Source organism: Phyllobates terribilis, unplaced genomic scaffold (genome assembly GCF_046119375.1).
Source record: "Phyllobates terribilis strain yellow unplaced genomic scaffold, ASM4611937v1 Scaffold_11__3_contigs__length_659146591, whole genome shotgun sequence".
Classification (NCBI taxonomy): Eukaryota; Metazoa; Chordata; class Amphibia; order Anura; family Dendrobatidae; genus Phyllobates; species Phyllobates terribilis.
Genome location: NW_027362771.1, coordinates 379259550 through 379275038, shown reverse-complemented (window position 1 = coordinate 379275038; position 15489 = coordinate 379259550). Strand labels below are relative to the sequence as shown.

At 43.5% G+C, this 15489-nt stretch overlaps 1 protein-coding gene across 1 annotated transcript in view; it reads right to left on the bottom strand.

Annotated features, from left to right (window-relative positions):
• Positions 1–15489, bottom strand: part of MYO1E (myosin IE) — a 192976-nt gene that overhangs the window by 153070 nt on the left and 24417 nt on the right. The window lies entirely within an intron of this gene.

The window sequence follows — 15489 nt, the reverse complement described above, 5'->3', positions numbered from 1 at the left end:
CAATCACAAATTCTTTGGTATTATTGTAGCGCCCCAAGGGCTCGGCCGCTACAGGGGTATTGCACCTCTGCCAGAGATGTGATATTCCACTCCGGGGTAAGGATGGAGTATGGACCAGGGCTCAGGTAGCTGCATACAGCACACTCACCCCATTTCCGAGGGACAGTTCAACGGTGCTCCCATTAGACACCAATGCAGGCACGACAGATCACGTCTCTGGCTGGAGTGGGGAGGGGGGAGGAAAAATCAGTAATGTAGGAGCAGGAGGGGACGGTTCCTGAGCGTAGGTAGGAGCCCATTGGTTGCTGGTCACCATCTTAGATCAGGGTCAGTCTGTTCAGTGAAGTTCAGTCAGAGGAGAAGACAGGGAGCAGAGGCTCTGTAGGAGCTCTGCTCAGGAGTGGGCCTAGAGAAAAGGCCGAGAAAGGAGGAAGAGAAGGAACAGGAGAAAAAGGAACAGGAGAGAGAGAGAGAGAGAGAGAGAGAGAGAGAGAGAGAGAGAGAGAGAGAGAGAGAGAGAGAGAGAGAGAGAGAGAGAGAGAGAGAGAGAGAGAGAGAGAGAGAGAGAGAGAGAGAGAGAGAAACAGAAGGGCTCAGGAACAAGAAGGTGGAAGGGACCCTAAGAACCCATGAGAATACAGGGTGAAGGGTCAGGCAGATTAAGGGTACCAGATCCCAAGTTGGTGGAGGACAAACTACCCTCAGCCAAAGACCAGAGGTCGTGATCATTTATTGGTGCGACACCTCATCAAACCTGCTAGGAAGGCACCATATAGGACAGCGGGGAACGGGGCCCACGTTTACCCGCGCAGATCCGCGGCAGCTGGACAAAAGTGGGTCACTGGTGCGGCAGGCCAGAGAAAGGACAAAAGGGGGTCCTGAGCCAGACTTCTGAACTGCCTGGGAGTTGACAGAGCCCCACACCTGGTGGACGCAGCACGGCTCGGGCTTGTGTGTACCACATTGAGCATGGAGAAAAGAAAGACCAAAGAACTGTCTGAGGACTTGAGAAGCCAAATTGTGAGGAAGCATGAGCAATCTCAAGGCTACAAGTCCATCTCCAAAGACCTGAATGCTCCTGTGTCTTCCGTGTGCAGTGTCATCAAGAAGTTTAAAGCCCATGCACTGTGGCTAACCTCCCTAGATGTGGACGGAAAAGAAAAATTGACGAGAGATTTCAATGCAAGATTGTGCAGATGGTGGATAAAGAGCCTCGTCTAACATCCAAACAAGTTCAAGCTGCCCTGCAGTCCGAGGGTACAACAGTGTCAACCCGTACTATCAGTCAGCATCTGAATGAAAAGGGACTGTATGGTAGGATACCCAGGAAGACCCCACTTCTTACCCCGAGACATAAAAAAGCCAGGCTGGAGTTTGCCAAAACTTACCCGAGAAAGACTAAAACGTTTTGGAAGAATGTTCTCTGGTCAGATGAGACAAAAGTAGAGCTTTTTGGGAAAAAGCATCAACATAGCGTGTACAGGAAAAAAGAGGCATTTAAAGAAAAGAACACGGTCCCTACAGTCAAACATGGCGGAGGTTCCCTGATGTTTTGGGGTTGCTTTGCTGCCTCTGGCACTGGACTGCTTGACCGTGTGCATGGCATTATGAAGTCTGAAGACTACCAACAAATTTTGCAGCATAATGTAGGGCCCAGTGTGAGAAAGCTGGGTCTCCCTCAGAGGTCATGGGTCTTCCAGCAGGACAATGACCCAAAACACACTTCCAAAAGCACTATAAAATGGTTTGAGAGAAAGCACTGGAGACTTCTAAGGTGGCCAGCAATGAGTCCAGACCTGAATCCCATAGAACACCTGTGGAGAGATCTCAAAATGGCAGTTTGGAGAAGGCACCCTTCAAATATCAGGGACCTGGAGCAGTTTGCCAAAGAAGAATGGTCTACAATTCCAGCACAGCATTGTAAGAAACTCATTGATGGTTACCGGAAGCGGTTGTTCGCAGTTATTTTGGCTAAAGGTTGTGCAACCAAGTATTAGGCTGAGGGTGACAATACTTTTGTCCGGCCCATTTTTGGAGTTTTGTGTGAAATGATCAATGATTTGATTTTTGCTTCATTCTCTTTTGTGTTTTTTCCTTGCAAGCAAATTAAATGAAGATAATAATACCAAAGAATTTGTGATTGCAATCATTTTCAGGAAGAAACTGAGTATTATCTGACAGAATTGCAGGGGTGCCAATACTTTTGGCCACCACTGTAGATGGGTCAATGGGTGGCACTGTAGAAACAGGCACTCTCACTTTATAACTATACACAATGTAAAAGAGAAAATTCAGATAATACAAGTCTTGAACAAAAGATATATTCTACATATGTAAGGAGATCAATATAAAAATTACATAGCTATGAGAAAACATATCTACAGTATTAGAGTATATCACGTATGCCAATTATGCACTGTAGCTGCTGCAATGATTATATAGGACTCAACAGTCCAATGTGAATCAGCACTGTATAACTATGTCTAACCAATAAGGGGATTAAGGACTGGGAAGATCAGAAATCTACCCCACTCGTTATCTGATCCAGTGAAGAAGAAATCACAACACATATGTAAAGTGCTAGTGCAATAAAAAAAATTTAATAGTGCAGAAACACAGGTAGCGGTCAAAGATCTCATAACATACCTAATTGTTCCCAGGAGACTTGTATGGTGCCGGCCTCGACGTGCGTTTTGGCGTGGGCCTTCGTTAGGGGGTGAGCTATACGACCATAAGACCACGGCCCCACTATCAGTATTTGGTCAGTATTTTTCTCAGGAGCCAAACCCAGGAGTGCGTGATGAATGCCGAATTGGTGACTTGTTTCTATTACACCTTTTCTCTGATTGCTCCTCACCTGGTTTTGGCTCCCACTCCTGAGAAAAAATACTGACCAAATACTGATAATGGGGCCATAGCTTTACATCTAGTTCTGTGGTGAGCCGAAACAGGCACATACTAGGCAAGAACAGTTATAACCTTTCAACAGTCACACTAGAGACACGTCATGCCATTTTATATAGGAAGATTATCGATGATGTGGTGTTCTGTCCATGAGAAGACGTCCTTTTATGCTCTATATTCAGACCATGTATTACATGAAGACTTCATGACTTTAGACGTCTCGGTTTTGCTACACAGAGTGAAAACCTTTCTTCAGCGGAGGTTTTCTGAGGTTACCATTCGAGACTTGAAAAGCACTGTTAAAGACTTGGCTGCTGGCGACGTCTGAGGTAGCTCGGCTAGCACTGATCAATCTATTATTTATGCTGAAGAAACACCACTCAGTCCAGCGCTAATAAAATCCTAGCTTTAATAATGTAACCACATCATGCATTTTTTTAAAATACATAGCCTGTTCATTGCCGGGCATGCCACTTTAGACAAAATGTTACCCTGTCAGCATTAGGACCCAGGAAGATATTTCAGATGTACAACATCTGATCTTGCAATATGACTTTATAAATGTAATGTCTTAAAAACAGAACAATGCAGAACGCACTTGACCTTGCATTAATAATGCAGACATATAATGAATAGAACATAAGCATGTAATACAACAAAATGCACTTCTTCCGGTATGGATAGATCTTAGTAAATCTGACCCCACTCTAAACAGCGGTTGCAGATAATATATTACATACCATGGTGCCAACAGTTTAAATAAGGAATAGGAAAATCTTTAATCTGCCCTTTCCGCACTGCCACCTTCAGAGCTCCTGGATTAAAAAGACATTTCAAGCCAAAAAAACAGATTCCGCTCCAAATTCTACATAAAAAACGCTATCAATACGTTTTGAAATTCAGATCACTGAACGGAGGGGAAAGCAGGGTCAGCCGTGACATCACCTATTGTAATTGGTGGATCCTGTGTTATATAGGCAATACCCAACATTATATTCCCACCTCTGCTGATAAGGAACCTTAAAAAGAACAGTAAGCGTGCAAAAAAAAAAAAAAAAAAAAGCCCTAGTGACCAGCGTGAAAATTGCAAGGTTATCATTTTATTTTTATTTATTTTATTTTTAATAAAGATCATAATATGGGGGGGGGGGGGGTGGAAAGGTTGCCAGAACTATTTTTTTTAATACATGTATCAAAAACCTAACTTAAACAATAGGTCATTTACAGATATCTTCTCTGTAAGCCATTCCCCGATAACTGAAACAAAACGGAGAGTGCAATGTCCCTTTGGCTGCTTGGAAAGCTGAGAAAACGGATGTATATAAAGTCTAACATGTACACCACTAACAATCTATCCTATGATGAGCCAAACAGAGCTGATCAACTATGAACGAAACTACTGTATAGTGAGACTTTACATGAACTCTCCAAGAAAAACCAGACAATGTATCAACGCTAGTGGAGCCCGAGCACACCATGAACAACAGAGTCAAAGAGCCTGAACTTCTTCCAAGCTACTCAAAATAAAACACTCGCTCAGCAGTACATAAAGGATGAGCTACAAAAATTGTGTCTGGCCAGAAAAAAAAAAAAAAAAAAAAATTCCCAGTCTGTAAGAAATGGTCTACATACTGAAAACTTAATAGATTTTTCCCTGAATAGCTCCACCCAGGTTTCTATGAAATACGGTACATTTCCAGTCTCTTGTCCCTTTTCCAGTTCCCAAACAGGAAAAGAGGCAAAAAAGTGAGGAGTCTAAAAATCCAGTGTAATGGACTATTTCAGTGAAATGTAGTGTGACTGGCAGCCTTGGGAAGGTTTTATCACGTTTCCCAACCATCGTATGGGGACTAAACATGCAGTTGTCAGATTTATGTAAAAAGGTATACATATACACACATACAATTTTTTCCTGGCATTTTTCAAGTACTAAGGAAAGTGTGATGGAAAAAAAAAAATCAAAATACAATATCAAATCAGAGCATGCGGCCTAAAAAAAACAAAAAAACAAACGACACAATCAAATACTTTGTGTATAGACTTTTCTAGATTTCATTATATACTATAAAAGAAACATTTAAAGCTCCAAAAACTGAAAAACACCAAAAGGATAAAAAAGAAAAAACACTGCACTGAGATTTTAGCCTAGTCATTTTCCTCCACCATTTCACATGCTATTCTTTGTAAAAGGCCACGGCCCCACTATCAGTATTTTTTCTCAGGCGTGGGAGCCAAAACCAGGTGTGGAGCAATCAGAGAAAAGGTATAATAAATGCAGAATTGGTGACTTGTTTCTATCTCCCACTCCTGGTTTTGGTTCCCACTCCTGAGAAAAAATACTGACTGAATACGGATAGTGGGGCTGTGGCCTTAGAGAGTCCCATTCCACCACTCTGTGTGGCAGTTTATACTTAAAGCCATAAAGGACTGGGAAAGTCACTGGTACAGGGTTATCATCCCTCCACGAACACATAGTCTCCCACTAGTCTCTAGGCCAGGCGCGAGGAACCTCAGGCCCGAGGGCTGTTTGTGGCCCACAGCAACTTTCTCCGGCCCCTGGGCAGATTCTCAGGGGCCGCAGTGCTCGGGACAGTGGTCACATTTTGATAGACCTTTAATTCCTTCTTGCGAGAACACTGGAGTGCATGCACTGAGGGATTACAACCTGATGCTGGCCAGTTTAAGGCTGTGTGCCCACGATGCATTTTTTAAGCGCTTCTGCAGCGGCAAAAACACTGCAGAAATGCTTAAAAAAATGCATGGTAGAAGGCCTGCCATGTCCCCCAATGATAATCCGCATGTGCTGTGCACATGCTGCGGAAATTTCCGCTGCGGATTATCATTGCGGAAAAAAACGCAGCACTACCAATTATTTTGCGGAAGTGCTGCTTTTTCACCGCCATTGACTTGCATTAGAACGCGCCAATTCCGCAAGACTGCATCTGTACTTGCGTAATTGGCGCGTTCTAATGTGCGGATGGTACCCGGGTGTAGAGGAGAGGAGAGTCTCATCCACACCCAGGTACCATTAAAAAAGCTGTAAAAAAATAATAAAATAAAAAATAAGTATATACTTACCTTCCGGCAGCCCGCTCCTCCTTGCTTCCCGGCACTTCGCGATGGAATGAAGGACCTGCGCTGACGTCAGAGTCATGTGAAGGGGCACGCGACGCTGACGTCGGCAGGTCCTTCAATCCACCGCTGCCGGTGAAGCAAGACTGCGGGGGCCATCGTAAGTATATGTTTATTTTTTATTTTTTGACAGTCTCTCGGTCACACTATATAAATCCATGCTGTTTGCATGGATTTATATAGTGTGACCAAGTTGTCAAGCACTTTCCAAGTGATGCTAAAATCGCTTGGAAAGCGCTTGACACCCGCATGCGGAAATGCAAGTGAAGAACGCTTCATTTCCGCATGTTCAGGAAAAAATCCTGAGCATTTCTGCATCGTGGGCACATAGCCTTAATGTCTGGAAATATTTTGTGGACGGAGTTAGCACATCCGATAAATGAAAACAGCTGCAGCCCTGCTGTCTCCTGTGATGTCCGTGCTCCAGCCCCACAGTCTCCTTGTGTATAAACTCCAGCTCCAGTGTCCTCTATGTGAAGTTTACTACATACAGCAGTCTTGGTGTCTCCTATGTGATGCATACAGCAGTCTGTCTCCTGTGTGATATATATACTGCAGATCTCCCACTACTTGCTTCTATAAATGTAATGTGAGCAATGATGAATTTCCCACTTTGAGGAGACCTGCAGTGCAATTTACATTTGTGTTCGGAACAACTTACTGCTGCAAGTTCTTTACAAAACTTAGAGTTGACTGTGATCCAGACTGACAAACCCAGAAAAGCAGTTGCAGGTAGCAACATGGTCAATACCACCCAACATCACAGCCACACCAAAGAGAAGGAGTTCCAGCCATCATATTAGGGGTGAGTTCATCTGTTTGACCCAATATAGCAAGATCAAAGTTGAAATTTTTATTTTGCAGCCCCCTAATGAAGGTATAAATATTGAAATGGCCCTTGGAAGAAATAAGGTTCCCCACCCCTGCTCTAGTCCGTTAGCTACTGGTTCTTTATCTCCTCTTCTTCCAAGAGCCATAACTTTATTTTTCCATCCACTCAGCCATATGAGGGCTTGTTTTTTGCGGGACAAGTTATACACTTGAATAGCATAATTCTTTTTATCATGCGATGCACTGGAAAGCGGGGGGAAAAAAATTCCAAGTGGAGCAAAATTTAAAAAAAAAAAAAAAGCATCCGCCCACCATCTATCATGTTCACTATACGGTAAGAATGACCTGGAAATATGCATGTTTGATATTTCCATAATCGTACTGACCTGAAAATCCTATGTATTGGCATTAAATTCAAAAATTTGTTAAAAAAATAAAAAAAGTTGGTCGTCATTTTTTGAAACATTTTACATTTTTGGTCAATGGGACTGTGTGAAGGCTTATTTTTGCACCCTGAGCTGATATTCTTATTTATACCATTTTGGTAGATACAATGTTTTGATCACCTCTTAATGTTGGCGTTAAGATTTTTTTCTCATTGCACTGGTCGGTATAATTAAATATTTTAATAGATTGGACGTTTCAAATGTAACAATACCACTTTTTTTTTTTTTTTTAAATCAGGCAAAAAAAAAAAAGATTTGAACTATATATATTTTTAGAAACTTTTTTTTTTTTTTACTTTTCACTGCATCTGTTAGTGCCCCTTAGTTGACTTGAACCCGAGATCATCAGATTGTATATAGCAAAAACCTCAATAAAGTACTGCTGTGTATTTATATATGTAAAAAACAAACAAACACAGTCTCCTATGAGCACCAGCCAGAAGCTTGCATTCACAAGAGTACAGTCTTAGGGGGTCTTATAACCCAGGCTGCCATGGTAAACGGCCCCATAATCGCATCACAGGGGTGTCGAACAATGCATGGAATGATGCCCCCACCAGCACACTAAGTGCCACTGTCGGAGACTGACAGCGGCGTTTAACAGGTTAACAGCCGCAGGTGGCGCTCCACCCCATGCGTGACTGTTAGGGCGGGTTTCACACATCCGTATATTTCTGGTACCGGAAATCTGTCCTGTGTGGGTCACACATGTGTTGCATCAGAATCACAAGTACCGGAACCTGGGAATCAGCGCTACAGTTAGCGCTGCTCCCAAGCGCAGGGTGCTGAACACTGCCCTCATGGTTCCCTGCCGGCGCTGAGATCAGCAACAGCAGGGGCAATGATGAGGGTAGTAGTGTCTGCTTCCGCAGTGTCCATGTGTATAAATAATAAAATAAAATCCATATACTCACCTGTCCAGAGATGTCCCCCACTAATTCTCTGACCGCTGATGCCGGGCAGAATGAGCCACTCCAGCTAGCGGGCACGGAGCTGAGCTCAGGAGCGGTGTCCTATTACTCACGGAGGGCAGCTCCGGAGCAACTCGCTGCAGCGGTTCATTCTCCCTGGCTCTTCAGCACCAGCAGTCAGAGGATTACAGCGGGGGGACATCTCCGGACAGGAAAGTATATGGATTTTATTCTTATTTGTACACATGGACACTGCAGGAGCAGACACTACTACCCTCATCATTGTTCTTGCTGGTGCTGATCACAGCGCCGGCAGGGAACCATGATGAGGGCAGCATTCAGCAACCGGCGCTTTGGAACAGCGCTAACTGTACACCGATTCCCAGGCGCCAGTACGTGTTACACTGATGACACATGGATGTTCAGCGCGAGACACTTTTGCGGACCATGCATCCGCAAAAAAAACAGACATGTCACCGCGTGGAGCACACAGACACACGGTCTGTGAAACACAATGACATGTGCGTAGACCCATAGATTTGAATAGGTCTCCCTGTGTCAGTGTCTAAAGTACATGTGGAAACGATCACCACAAATACCGGAGATACTGACGTGTGAAAGAGCCCTTAGAGGCGGATGATGGCAGATTATCACAGCCAACATCTGCCTACTTGCAGATCCTCAAATGAATGTTAAGGATATTAGATACCACAAAGTACTTACAGTGGTGCTTGAAAGTTTGTGAACCCTTTAGAAGTTTCCATATTACTGCATAAATTTGGTACTGTGTACTTACAATTGCTCATTTTGCCTTTCTGCCCAGTTAATTCTTCTCTTTTCCATTAGGTCTATGACATCACGTGATTAAAAACTGACTAGCTGAATCCTAAGCTCTATGTAGAAACAGGAGGTAAATTTTCCCTGTATGAGTCATAAGTCACTGCAAAAGTCCCTGGCAGAGGGGAGGAGCAAAGCTGCTGCAATTTCACAGAATATGAGGTTACTTGCACCAACTCTGGGGTTACCATTTGCTTTTGGAGTGATCTTTGTTGGGCGACTACTCCTGGGGAAGGTCATAATGGTCTTGAATTTTCCCTCATTTGTACAATTGGGATTGGTGGAGTCTAAACTCTATTGAAATGGTTCTGATACACTTTCCAGCATAATGAGCATTAAAAGGGGCGTTCTGAAGTTCAGTCATTTTTCTCCTAAATAAATATTTAGTGTCATAATCAAAATTGTTTAATATACTTCAATAAAAAAATAAAAAAATTCCCTATCCTTCCCCAACTACCAGCATTTTTTTTTTTTTTTTTTTTTTTTTTTTTATGACGCTTCATGTGAGAATTCAGTAAATGCTGGGACTCAAAGCGCCATCAGAGGCAGGGGCTGCGGTCACTGCCGCAACCCCTACCCACTCAGTGACACTCGATTCAGGGGCTGGGCTAGTCCCAGCTCTGTCACTATGCACAATGCCAGCGTACTCTGTTGCTGGCTCAGATCAGCAGTAACGAGCCGGCAGAGTGCGCTGTTCTTGTGAACACTGCACAGGGACTAGCCCAACCCCTGAAACAGGTCACTTATGATGCTTAAATTTCAGAGAGGGGGCAGAGGCTGCTGCAGTGACACAGATGCCATAGATATCTATGGGAATGTCCAAGAACCTGCTGCTAACATCTTAGTGCCAGATACCACAGGACGTTTTCAGCTCATATTTTGATGGGTCAGAGCTGTTTTTGGCAGCACAGGGGAAACCTACACAATATCAGACAAAACACACACACTTTTTTAAATTTATGAAAAAGTGTAACAATCTCAAGCAGATTTTAGCTATAGTAGGACACCCTAGATCTAGAAGAGCCCTCAGTAGAGACATTAATTGAAAAGCATTTCTCAGTACCTGGCTGAATCAGAATGCGGCGTACTAGCCTAATGGGTACAAAGCCAAGAAATTCTAAGACACAACACATCACCATTTGTTAAATAAACACATTACTGCTGACATATATTAATATAATATTTATTCTAGAGATCTATGCCAGACATTACATGATTGCTACCAAACTGGCGAAGAAGAAGGATGAACATCAAGTGCAACATGTTAAAAAAAACAAACCTAAACCTGTCTAAGAATTCAGTGTAATCTAGTTTGCCTCAGAACATTTTGCCAGGTCTCTCAACTTGGTTTTTAAGAGGTTTTATTTGCTAAAGCGAGGAACCTACAGTGGTGGCCAAAAGTATTGGCACCCATGCAATTCTCTCAGATAATATGCATTTTCTTCCTGAAAATGATTGCAATCACAAATTCTTTGGTATTATCTTCAATGAAAAAACAAAGAGTTGTCCTAAAGCCAAATTGGATATAATTCCACACCAAACCTAAAAAAAAGGGGTGGACAAAAGTATTGGCACTGTTTGAAAAATCATGTGATGCTTCTCTAATTCGTGTAATTAACAGCACCTGTAACTTACCTGTGGCACCTAACAGGTGTTGGCAATAACTAAATCACACTTGCAGCCAGTTAACATGGATTAAAGTTGACTCAACCTCTGTCCTGTGTCCTTGTGTGTACCACATTGAGCATGAAGAAAAGAAAGAAGACCAAAGAACTGTCTGAGGACTTGAGAAACCAAATTGTGAGGAAGCATGAGCAATCTCAAGGCTACAAGTCCATCTCCAAAGACCTGAATGTTCCTGTGTCTTCCGTGCGCAGTGTCATCAAGAAGTTTAAAGCCCATGGCACTGTGGCTAACCTCCCTAGATGTGGCAGAAAAGAAAAATTGACGAGAGATTTCAACGCAAGATTGAGCGGATGGTGGATAAAGAACCTCGTCTAACATCCAAACAAGTTGAAGCTGCCCTGCAGTTCGAGGGTACAACAGTGTCAACCCGTACTATCTGTCGGCGTCTGAATGAAAAGGGACTGTATGGTAGGATACCCAGGAAGACCCCACTTCTTACCCCGAGACATAAAAAAGCCAGGCTGGAGTTTGCCAAAACTTACCCGAGAAAGACTAAAACGTTTTGGAAGAATGTTCTCTGGTCAGATGAGACAAAAGTAGAGCTTTTTTGGGAAAAAACATCAGAGTGTACAGGAAAAAAACAGGCATTCAAAGAAAAGAACACGGTCCCTACAGTCAAACATGGCGGAGGTTCCCTGATGTTTTGGGGTTGCTTGGCTGCCTCTGGCACTGGACTGCTTGACCGTGTGCATGGCATTATGAAGTCTAAAGACTACCAACAAATTTTGCAGCATAATGTAGGGCCCAGTGTGAGAAAGCTGGGTCTCCCTCAGAGGTCATGGGTCTTCCAGCAGGACAATGACCCAAAACACACTTCCAAAAGCACTATAAAATGGTTTGAGAGAAAGCACTGGAGACTTCTAAGGTGGCCAGCAATGAGTCCAGACCTGAATCCCATAGAACACCTGTGGAGAGATCTCAAAATGGCAGTTTGGAGAAGGCATCCTTCAAATATCAGGGACCTGGAGCAGTTTGCCAAAGAAGAATGGTCTACAATTCCAGCAGAGAATTGTAAGAAACTCATTGATGGTTACCGGAAGCGGTTGTTCGCAGTTATTTTGGCTAAAGGTATTAGTATTAGGCTGAGGGTGCCAATACTTTTGTCTGGCCCATTTTTGGAGTTTTGTGTGAAATGTTCAATTATTTGATTTTTGCTTCATTCTCTTTTGTGTTTTTTCCTTGCAAGCAAATTAAAAGATAATAATACCAAAGAATTTGTGATTGCAATCATTTTCAGGAAGAAACTGAGTATTATCTGACAGAATTGCAGGGGTGCCAATACTTTTGGCCACCACTGTATTTAATCGAAAAGCACCATAATATGCCTTTATATAACAGCAATGGAGAATTCTAGTACTAAAGATTGACTAAAAATACAGCAGTAGGCTGTATATGTGAAAAATCAGTACCAGAGCCAGTGTTTTTCCAGTATGGATAGAGAAAGAAATTACCAAGCTGCGCCTATACTTTGCAATGTTAAACATGTAAAGCACATGATCGGCACACACTTGCCACCCGTGTGCTGTACATGTTTTTCATGGACCCATAGACTTGTCATCTGCGCTGCTGGAAAAAAAAAAAAAACGGACATGTCTCCATTAGTGATGAGCGAGTGTATTCTTTACCATTCGCACGGATAGTACGGTATTCGGGTTACTCGTTATTCTGCGAGTATTTGTGTACTCGCCTCGCTATAGTCGGATGTCCCGTCCTGCAGTTTTGGCGCCTGCTTTACAGCCACTAAACATGCTGGGCTTGTTAACCAATCACAGTAATGCCGCAGACATCTTGGTTGTGGCATTACTGTGATTGGCTAGCCGCCCAGCATTATAGGGTCTATTTAAGCCCTGTCGCCGCCATTTTGTGCACATTGCATCTGGTGCCTGCGTTGTAATTCCCTAGCTTCTCAGCGATCTCTCCCTAGGGAGAGTGTTTAGGCCTCTTGATCAAACAAAAGCCTTTAAGGGCTACCTGCAGTGTATACTAGTTCTGTGTTTAAAGGAGCCGCTCACTAGCTCCATAATACCACCAAAAAGTAGCTCTTTTCAGAGCTGAAGGCACACAACAAAGTCAGAGTACAGGGAGGGAGAGATTGTGTATTAAGTAGGGAAAGGTTAACGTGTTCTTCCAGTGTCCATCTTAAAACAGCTCATCAGAGGCAAAGCAATATTTTTCCAGCACACAGTAGTAGTATTTTCCTGCACCAACCTCATGAGCGGTGATCAGGCTATTATCAGCGCAACCATCCCGTTGCTGTGTCTCTTGAAACACTCACTGCATAAACTCAAAGAGGAATCTTTGAGTACCCAGCATGTTGGTATGGAGCCAGATTTCCCAATGGGTGATACAACCCAGCCCAGCCAACAATGGGTGATGAGGAGGAAGAGGACTTGTTTTTCTGTGCTACCAAAGGGACTCGTAATGCTACAGAGGGGACACCCACCCCAAGATTCATGTCTTTCCAGGCTGGATGGGCTGGAGAGGAGGAGAGTCAGCGTGAAGAGAGGATGGATACTTTTTCTACTGTTGAGGACACAGAATATTTGCCTTTTTTGCAGCTTGGCCCACATGGCACAGTTCATATGTAAGTGTTTATGGCAAGACCCTCGTGTTATACACATTTTATCCAACAACCTATACTGGTTGGGCACCTTTCTCAATCCACGGTACAAGGAGAAATTCTCTTCTTTCCTTTTGGAGTCACCGAGTTTTACAATGGAATCGTTCAAGAAGAACGTTGTAGATCAGTTGCTTTAAAAAATCACCCTCAGACAATGCTGGTAGCAGAGGTACCGGCTCTTTTCAACACCAAGGGATAATGGGGAGAAACACGAACAGCTCCAACAGAGGTGGGGGGAAAATGTCCACAAATTGGGCAATTTTCAATAAACCAGCACAACAGCAAGGGCTATCTCTGCCTCTAAAATGCCAAGGAGGGATAAGTTGCAGAACATGGTCAAGGGGTACTAAAGTGATCATACGCGTGTCCTTTCTGACACTTCAGTTCCCTTTAATTATTGGGTGTCTAAGCTGAACACTTGGCCTGATCTCTCCTTATATGCCTTGGAGGTGCGGGCCTGCCCGGCTGCTAGATTGGTGTCAGAGCGTGTTTTCAGTTCTGCTGGAGCAATCACTGATAGGCGCACTCGCCTCTCCACAGAAAATGCAGACATACTTACTCTGATTAAATTCAACGAGGACTGGATATCTCCACAGTTTGTATTCCCTCCAGATGACAGCAAGCCAACCTAAATTCACCAAAAATGCAGATTCATGCTACTGCTGTTAACGTTGCCCCCTTCCCATAAAAAAATAGTTTCCTTCCTTCGTCAACCATGACTCAGCCCATAGGGCTCATTTTTTACAAACCCTATGCACATTATGCAGTGGACAAACCAGGACAGTATTCCTACTCCAGTCTAACTACTATTTGTGATTGGAGGCCCTTGGGATGGTGGCTACCTACGTCAACCATGACTCAGCCCATAGGGCTCATTTTTACAAACCCTATGCACATTGTGCAGTGGACAAATCTGGAATGTACAGTGGTCCTACCAAATTAATATTTGTCATTGGAGGCCCTTGTCACAGGTTGTACCACATTGTGACTGAGATCGAGGATACATATTCAATAGAAATGTACTGTCAGTCACCCTATTTGGCAAAAAACATGCATGGCTTGTGCCACATTGTGACTGAGTGTAAATTTCTATTGAATATTTATCCCCTAACTGTTGATGACCAACTGATGGCCCTCTGAAAACTTGAATTGAGGGTCACAACTACTACAGTACTCCATCGTAGATAATGTTTGATAAGGGAGGCCCTTGTCATGGAATCTCCCTGCACCCATGACAGCCCCCAGGAGTAATTTTTAGAAATATGATGCACATTCTGCACTGGACCAAGTAGTACAGTATCAAGAAGTCTTCTCTTCCTATATAATCTGGGGAATATTGACAGTCAAAATCTGAGCCATTTGGAGAAGCCGCTCCAACCCATCCTGGAGGGGGGCAACATATATCCTTTGTCTTGCACAAGTGATATATTTGAGCTCGTCATCCACTTGACTAGTGCAGCTTTATTTTTCCGGTTCACAGAGTTCAACCTGAGGATCGCAGGCCGCACTCACTGCTACCTTCTAGTTCTCCATGTCTCTTTGCCTTTTTCTCTGTAGTCTCTGCCCTTAAATGAGTTAAATAATAGAGTGAGGGCCCTACAATATGAACAAGTGAGGGCACTCTCAAATGTATTGTACACAAGAGGGACCTCCAAAATCTCTAGAGGAGGGCACTTCAAAATGTATGTTAGGCTGTGTCCACAATGCAGGAACGCTCAGGATTTTTTCCTGAGCGTTTCTGCATCTCCCTGGCAGAAAAAAAACGCATGCGGATTGTACATGCGTTTTCCTGCCAGGGACATGCGGATGTGAAGAGTTGTTCATATGCATTTCTGCATGCGGGTTGACAAGCGCTTTCCAAGCGATTTTAGCATCACTTAGAAAGTGCTTGACAACTTGGTCACACTATATAAATCCATGCAAACAGCATGGATTTATATACTGTGACCCGAGGGAATGTCAAATAATAAATAAATCTATACTTGCCTTCCGAGGGCCCCCGCAGTCTTGCTTCACCGTCCCAGCTGCTGGCAGATCGCGTTACACTGAAGGACCTGCCGACGTCAGCGTCGCGTGACCCGTAACATGACTATGATGTCAGTGCAGGTCCTTCAGTCCATCG